The sequence below is a fragment of the Drosophila subpulchrella genome, unplaced genomic scaffold, assembly GCF_014743375.2.
Source record: "Drosophila subpulchrella strain 33 F10 #4 breed RU33 unplaced genomic scaffold, RU_Dsub_v1.1 Primary Assembly Seq24, whole genome shotgun sequence".
Classification (NCBI taxonomy): domain Eukaryota; kingdom Metazoa; phylum Arthropoda; class Insecta; order Diptera; family Drosophilidae; genus Drosophila; species Drosophila subpulchrella.
Window position 1 is genome coordinate 502,618 of NW_023665550.1, and position 8,334 is coordinate 510,951.

Below are 8,334 nucleotides of genomic sequence, written 5' to 3' on the forward strand. Positions count from 1 at the left end.
TACCCTTTTACTCTACGAGTAACGTTTATAAAAATAAAAACTCGACGCATTTACTTTTGATATGTTTTTATTTCTTGATATTTATTTATTGGTCATCAGCCTTTTATTCTAAACAATTTCGCATTTAATATTTTTCGAATCGGCCCCAAGAAGCCGAGAAAATAAAAGAATAAAAATTGGCCCCATGTTCCAGATTCCACCGTTCCGCTAGCGCCGCTAAGTCACCGACGCTTCAGCGGAAAGTGGGTAACATTTCAATGTCCGTCAAATTATCAATTTTTTTTTTTGATTTTCTCGGCTTCTTGGGGCCGAATCCAAAAATATTAAATGCAATTGTTTAGAATAAAAAATATCTATCGATCTAGATAGTTTGCAAACATATCCGACTTCTAGAAATTTATTAAAAATCTATTTAAAAAATCGGGTCCCCACAATTTTGATTATTGCTCCCCTCACAGAGGTTGTACCAATATGAACGGTAAACCTGGTTATTGGGCGTTAATTCAAGCTTCTTGTTAGAAAGTATCATTGAGCTAAAGCCGTCAGTTTTTGAGAAAATCGCTTAACAGTGAATGCCCCTCGGATTTTCTCCATACAAAAAATGGGGGCAAATATTAAATTGCACAGGGCTCCACTCTCAGACGTTGTACCAACATGCACGGTATATTGGCAGATTGGGGATCGCCTAAAGCAAGTTCAGTGAAAAAATCATAACGATAAAGCCGTCAGTTCTTGAGAAAATCGCTTTACAGTGGGGGAAGATAAATAATTAAAAGAAGTGCCACCAAATTAAAATTTGAAGCAGAAAGTTCCAAGACATGAACCACTATGTAAAAAATGTATTCTGAACACTACCATTTGGGAAAAAAATTATGTTTCGACGCTATCTCTACTTTCAAATAATTTGACTTTCACAGACGATGTACCAACATGCGCGGTACCTCGTTGGAAAGGAAATTAATTTTACAAATTAACTAATGCGGTACGGCAAACGAAAAGCCGTCAGTTTTTGAGAAAAAAGCATAGTGCGTTGTGGGCATCTCATATGTTACAAAATTTTAAGCAGTTCCACCCTGTTCTACGCTCCCAAGACACTAACCATATGGGAAAAAATTATGTTTCGACGCTATCTCTATTTTTAATTAATTTGAATTTCACAGACGTTGTACCAACATGCACGGTACCTCGTTGGAAAGGAAATTCATTTTACTAATTAACTAATGCGGTACGGCAAACGAAAAGCCGTCAGTTTTTGAGAAGAAAGCATAGCGCGTTGTGGGCATCTCATTTTTCTCCAAAATTGTAACTAGGAACACATTGACTTTATATCGATACCCTATATCGATACTTCGATAAAATCAAGCTGAAATTGTCGCGATTCGCGGGAACTTTTTATTTCGCTGAGAGCGATCTTGCATCTCCCTTTTTCACTGACACTTACGGTGGCTTACGTTTTATTGACACTTACGTCGCATCTTCCATCCCTTTTTCACTGACACTTACGCACCTTACGCGGCTATCTTTTTTTTGCCGACACTTACGTTTTGTGTTTGTAAAATTTGTAAAACGAAATCACCCCCACCTCCTGTCTCCTCACCGTGCAATATGAAAATATGAAATAAGTCATCCGCCACCGAAACAAAAAAATCTTCATAATCATCGCATTTTTTTGCGTTTTTCAGCCTTGCGTCGCATTTATATTATATATAAGACCGGAGGGAGAATGTCTAAGTTCTTGTTAGCCAAGTGCGTAAGTTTATTAATATGTATTAATTAAAATTAAATACTAATCATTAATTTATCCCATTTACAGAATATAAGAATTGGTTTAAATCACAGATGCTTAATTAATCAGGTACACATTGAAGTGTCAGTCTAACTGGGGCTCAGTCCTTACTCTCGCTAGTGGCCATCTTCTTCTTCTTTGCAGCCTTCTCAGACTTTTCAGCCTTCTCAGATTTCTTGGCCTTCTTCGTGAGGAACTCGCTCTTGTCGAGATGGTTCTGAAAGAAGGTGGTCGTAATTCATGCGCTCGGCGAGGTGCACCCACTTGAAGCGCGGAAGATATTTCATGCTCAACAGCGAGTCGTAGAACTTCGAATTCTTACGCGTAGAGATCTTGGAGTTGTTCAGCACGGTGACGAGGAACTTGGCGATCCCCATCGACTCGAACTCCACCCAGCCCTCGGTGGAAGACTAAAGTTGAGTTTACCAAACTTATGGCCACCACTGAAGGACTTGTTACTGAAAATCATATAGTATTAATAAATACAATCGTCAAAAATATACGAACAAAAGTAACCGAAGAACTAAACAATTTTATACCACCGCTCAAAACTAACAGTGCCACTCGATTAAACAGCAATATCTTTGAAATTAGTGCACAATTTTTACAAAACAATGAAACAAAATCAATAATATTAGGAATGAAACAATAAAAGGACCAAATTAAAGAAGTTTAAGAAGCCTAGCGAACGGAATATAGTAACCCCAAAACAAATGGCAAAAGGCCTGCAGCAAAAACGGTTTGACATACAAATCTAAAAATAAACAGAAATTTGGAAATAATTTGAAGACGCGTGCTAAGATTAAATTGGTGCAATAAGCGACCCCGGCAGGGTGCCACGCCCATAACAATCAGATCCGTCCGACGCCCATATTTTTAAATGCCTTAAAAAAATTTTAATGAGAGTTTGTTCCAGACCAGTTTTTTAAATGTCATATACATATAATAATCAATATTTTGCAATTCAATAAAAATTGCACAACACATGCAGCAAATTAGCTGTTTTCATTAATACGCCACCAATCCGGTAGGGGCGCTGCACTATAGGTTGGCTGACCACTTTTTGTGGCCAAAAATCCATTTTTCGAAATTTGTTAATATTAAAATCTAATGACGTCTAAGTGTTGGGAAAACATCAAACTTCAATTTTACGTAATAGAAATTTTAACAGAGTCACGATCTGCTAAAATATCGGCTGTTAAAACACCTATTCGGTGACACGGGCGCACGAAAGCTACTTTGCGAAAAAAAGAGTCGGTTTAAAATTATAAAAATAAGGCACCAAACTAAGTTTTTATCAAACAAGTTATAATGGCATCGAAAGATAGCGGCTTGTACTTTATGTTTGTGGTCGTCACAAGTTGGATTTGTTTGTGTTGTCCCTGTAATTGAATGTTTTTTATAGTCGCCTTACGTGTACAAATTTACAATATAAACTATCTTTAAATAGAGATATAAAGTGAGTTTCACCTAGTTTCACCTTAATATTTACACTGTGTTGTCGGTAGTTCAGTTCTTGTTCATATGAATGCAATCCTAAAGTGCACTTTTGCGCACTTTCGTCGCAATTTACCTTTATAGGTCACAACCTCAGGTTGGACAATTCAGAATTGTTTTGGATTTGGAGTTCTGGACAGACAAAGCGAGAGAAAGAGCAGGTCATATTTAATAGATTTATAGCTTCGATAGCTGGTTCAGATGCTAATGAGGATGGATTGAAAAAACAAACCGAAGCATTTTGTTATAGATTGTCTCGCAAATGGACAGCTTGCAAAAGAAATTTGAACCATTTCAAAAGAAAATACTTAACTTGGCTTGCATCCCACACTGAGTTTTGCATAAGTAGGAGGAGATCGACAGGCAGGCCAAAATTGTCTTATTTGTTGGCGGGAGCCTCAGAGAAGAGCAGCTTCAAATTTAGTCAAATCCACGGCTGGAAATATTAAATTATTAATAAATTCAGCTAGTGCGGCTGCGCGTAAGGGCGGTAAATCAGATCTGGCACATATTTTAAAATTGCTGGCTATCTGCCCTGAAAAAGCCAAGAGCATGCGCATCTTAATAAGTCAGCCCGTCGCGAAATTGGAGAAAATACCAGTTAACGACGCACTAGCTCTTCTCTTAGATCAAAATTTAACCAAGCAACAATATATCTTAATTAGAGATCAAGCAAAAAACAACCTTTTTCCCTCGTACTACGAAGTTGCAAACAAAAAGAAAGAGTGCCGCCCGAATGACTCTGTAGTATCCGACACAAAAGCAGAAGTGCCTTTGCAAAGTTTGCTTAACCACACAGCTGGCCGCATTCTAACTTTACAAAAAGAAGTTGTTTCGAAAATAATGAAAGATCAAGGGACAAACTTTTTAATAGCCGAACTTCTACTTAATTATGGATTCGATGGAAGCTCAGGTCATTCGAACTACAAACAGGTATTTGCAGGTCCACAGAAGTGTGATGTCGATGGAAGTATATTCGCCACAACAGTAACTCCTTTACGAATGATTGATTCTAGCAGAAATATATTATGGAACAATCGAACTCCACAATCTATCAGGTTCTGCAGGCCTCTAAAGTTGGAATTCATAAAGGAAACAAAGGAATGCATAATAAAGCAGCATACAAACTTGGAGAAGCAAATTAAGTGTTTGCGGTCTTCCAAATTTGTTTTTGAAAATTTGAAAACGGTTAATATAAACTTTAGTTTATACTTAACAGTAATAGAAAGAAAAGTATTAAACACACTGACAGGCACGAGATCAACCCAATCCTGTCCCATATGTGGGGCGACTCCACTGGATTTTTCAAACAATAAAAACTTCAAGTGTGAAAAGTTTTTGCCAAATCAGGATAACTTAAAGTACGGGTTAAGTCCACTTCATTGCTGGATTCGTTTCTTAGAGTTTTATGTAAAGGCGAGTTATAAAATCGCGAGTTAAAAAAAATGATCCAACAATTATTTTGCGAAAAACTTTCCCTGAAAATAGATAAACCAAAGATCGAGCATTTAATGCACCCGAGGTTTTCGCGGAGATAACAGGCATTGACCTAAGCTTAATAAACAACTTAAGAATTATTCTTTTATCTTTGTCGTGCCAATTGCCAATCAACGTCACAAAATTTCAAAACTTTTGCTATGCTACCGCAGAAATAATAATAGCTAAATATCCTTGGCTGCCCATGACCGACACGGTTCACAAAATCCTCATTCATTCAAGTGATATTATTGAAAATACAATGCTTCCTGTGGGTTACTTTGGAGAAGAGGGTGCTGAGGCCAGGAATAAAGTCTATAAATCGGATAGGCTAAATCATGCGAGGAAAAGCAGTCGTAGCAACAACTTAAAGGACGTATTCCAAAGATCTTTGAATCCTCAGATCCGATCATTTCATCGGTAAACCTTGCGAATCGAAAAAAGGTACAACACAGATTGCGTCTTCCAAATGAAGTACTAGAATTGCTCGACAGTCCCTTAAGAAGTTCCGTAGACCACTGCAAGATACTGACGACGATCACCTTCAGTTCACGAAGATGGAACGTGTCACCGAAGAAGATGTTACAATACCATAATACTAATAATTGTTAATATCGAGGGCTTTTAAAGACCACTTCTTAACATGTAAAAAATGGGCGGCGCCACACCTCTTTTCTAAATATATGTTCATTATATCAATATAAATCCAAATCAAAAATATACACCTTTATATTAAGTTTTGTTTTTAGGGTAAGTATTTTCTTATCTATTTTTATATTCTTTTTTATGATATAACAAGAGATTTCTTCCAAAAAGGGGCGTTGCCACGCCTTTTTTCTGTTAATTTGCTAATTATAAGCCCAAATATAAGAACAGAACTCAAATATTTGGTTTTGCTTGAAGTTATTAATTTTGGCCACAAAAAGTGTGCAGCCAGCCTATAGTGCGCTGTAGGCTAGTTGGCGCTGTAGACTAGGTGGCGCTATAGACAAGATAGGTGGCGCTATGTAGGGCCATAGGCTAAGTGTGTTTGTTTAAAAAAAGCAAAGTTGCTTTAAGCATACAATCTTTTTTCATCACAAAAGTGTATATCAGAACTTTTGTTTGTTAAACATGCTATCGTCACGTCCCTTACCTCGTTAAGAGGTGTTTTTCTTTGATCGAAAAAGTTCCATACAGACCACGTTTAATATCGATTGTCGATTAATTAAAAACCTACCTTGGCAGAAAATTGGAATTAAGTCGTGAACATTTTCGTGCAATCATTTTTCACAACTTTCGAGTGCATCGATGAACTTAAATTTTTTTATGGGGATGAAACACCACCCTATAGCAGTGTGAAATACTGTTTTAATGAATTCAATAGTGGCCGACGCTCACTCGAAGACGAAGGTCATGAAGGTCATGAAGCAGTCGGACTTCTGAAAATGAATGGGTCCCCACAATTTTGATTATTGCTCCCCTCACAGAGGTTGTACCAATATGAACGGTAAACCTGGTTATTGGGCGTTAATTCAAGCTTCTTGTCAGAAAGTATCATTGAGCTAAAGCCGTCAGTTTTTGAGAAAATCGTTTGACAGTGAATGGCCCTCGGATTTTCCCCACACAAAAAATGGGGGCAAATATTAAATTGCACAGGGCTCCACTCTCAGATGTTGTACCAACATGCACGGTATATTGGCAGATTGGGGATCGCCTAAAGCAAGTTCAGTGAAAAAATCATAAAGATGAAGCCGTCAGTTTTTGAGAAAATCGCTTTACAGTGGGGGAAGATAAATATTTAAAAGAAGTGCCGCCAGATTAAAATTTGAACCAGAAAGTTCCAAGACATTAACCACTATGTAAAAAATGTATTCAGGACACTAACCATTTGGGAAAAAAATTATGTTTCGACGCTATCTCTATTTTAAACTAATTTAACTTTCACAGACTTTGTACCAACGGTACCTCGCTGGAAAGGAAATTAATTTTACTAACTAACAAATGCGGTACGGCAAACGAAAAGCTTTTGAGAAAAACGCAAAGTGCGTTGTGGGCATATCATTTGTTCCAAAATTGTAACTAGGAACACATTAACCTTATATCGATACCCTACATCGATACTTCGATAAAAGCAAGCTGAAAGTGTGGCATCACTCCCGATTCGCTGGAACTCACAGGGTGAGGGCAAAAAGCCTCGCAAGAAGACGGAGGCGGCTGGTCAAGAGGCGGCTAGCCAGGAGGCGGCCGCCAATAAGGCTGCTGGCCAGAAGCCGGCCGCCGAAGAGGATGGAGCACTTTAGCCACACAAATATATATCAATAAATAAATATATATTAAAAATAAATGCGTCGAATTTTTATTTTTATACCCGTTACTTTTAGAGTAAAAGGGAAAGTATGTAACAGGCAGAAGGAAGCGTTTTCGGCCCCATAAAGTATATATAATCTTGATCAGGATCACTAGCCAAGTCAATCTAGCCATGTCCGTCCGGATGAACGGTAAAATCTTGGAAACTATACGAGCTAGGCTATTGGAATTTGGCATACAGATTCCTAAGCTTCTTACGCAGCGCAAGTTTGTTTCAGCAGCGTGCCAAGCACATTCTAACGCCCACAAACTTCAAAAAATAGGGTATGACAAATTCGTGTATTTTGTACAAATTCTGAGTTCCTCAAACGGGGTCAGCTAAACAATGCTGTTTCTCACCGATTTCCATTACAATAATAAACGTGTATTTTTGTATTTGTCATAGGGGAGAGTGGGGATAGGTGAACCACTTTTTTTTATTAACATTATTATGTCTGAACAATACGACGTAAGGGTCTGCTGTATATAGAAATCTAAAAGAACCCACATTCCTTGGAATATAAAGTATTATGCAAAAATACTATCTTTTGTTTTGTAAAGTTTATTTGCTTTCCAAATTTTTGTCTCAACCCTATGGGGATAGTTGGACCACCTATCAGGATAACACAAAAACTACAATTGTATTAAAAAAGTGTTATTTATTTCTTTGTGCATGCCTTCTTTCTGTTCGAATATAAACATTGCACCTTTACAGCATGAAATCAAACATTACAATATTGCTATTTATTCTTATTTTTGTTTTTATTCATTCTTTTTTCGAAGGTTTTCTTGAGTTTTCTGCGGTGAGTCCTCGTTTTCTTCCCCCGAGTCGTCTGTTTTCGTGGTTTAGCCTTTGGGTACCCTCGTAAGTCCTCTGGCGATTTTCCTGGCAAGTACTGGTTCATGTATCCCCACAAGTCATTAGCCAATTAGAAGTGATTTGAAGAAAACATGAAATGTTTAAACTGCGTGAGCTATCCGTGGAAATATCATAATTTGCGTCTACTTACGATAAAATACAATTTTATGAAGTTCAATGCCTCTGGCGAAGCACGATAAAATTTTTCCAAGAAAACGTTAGGTCACAATTGAAGCTGCAAACGGCGAATACAAACTTCGATTAGCGATAAAAACGACAACAATCGTTTGACGCGACTGTGCGTGCGTGTGAGGTTAGGATATCGACTAAGTAAGCAACACACATATAGATGGCGCACAAAATCATGACAGAAGGTGAAATATTCGTA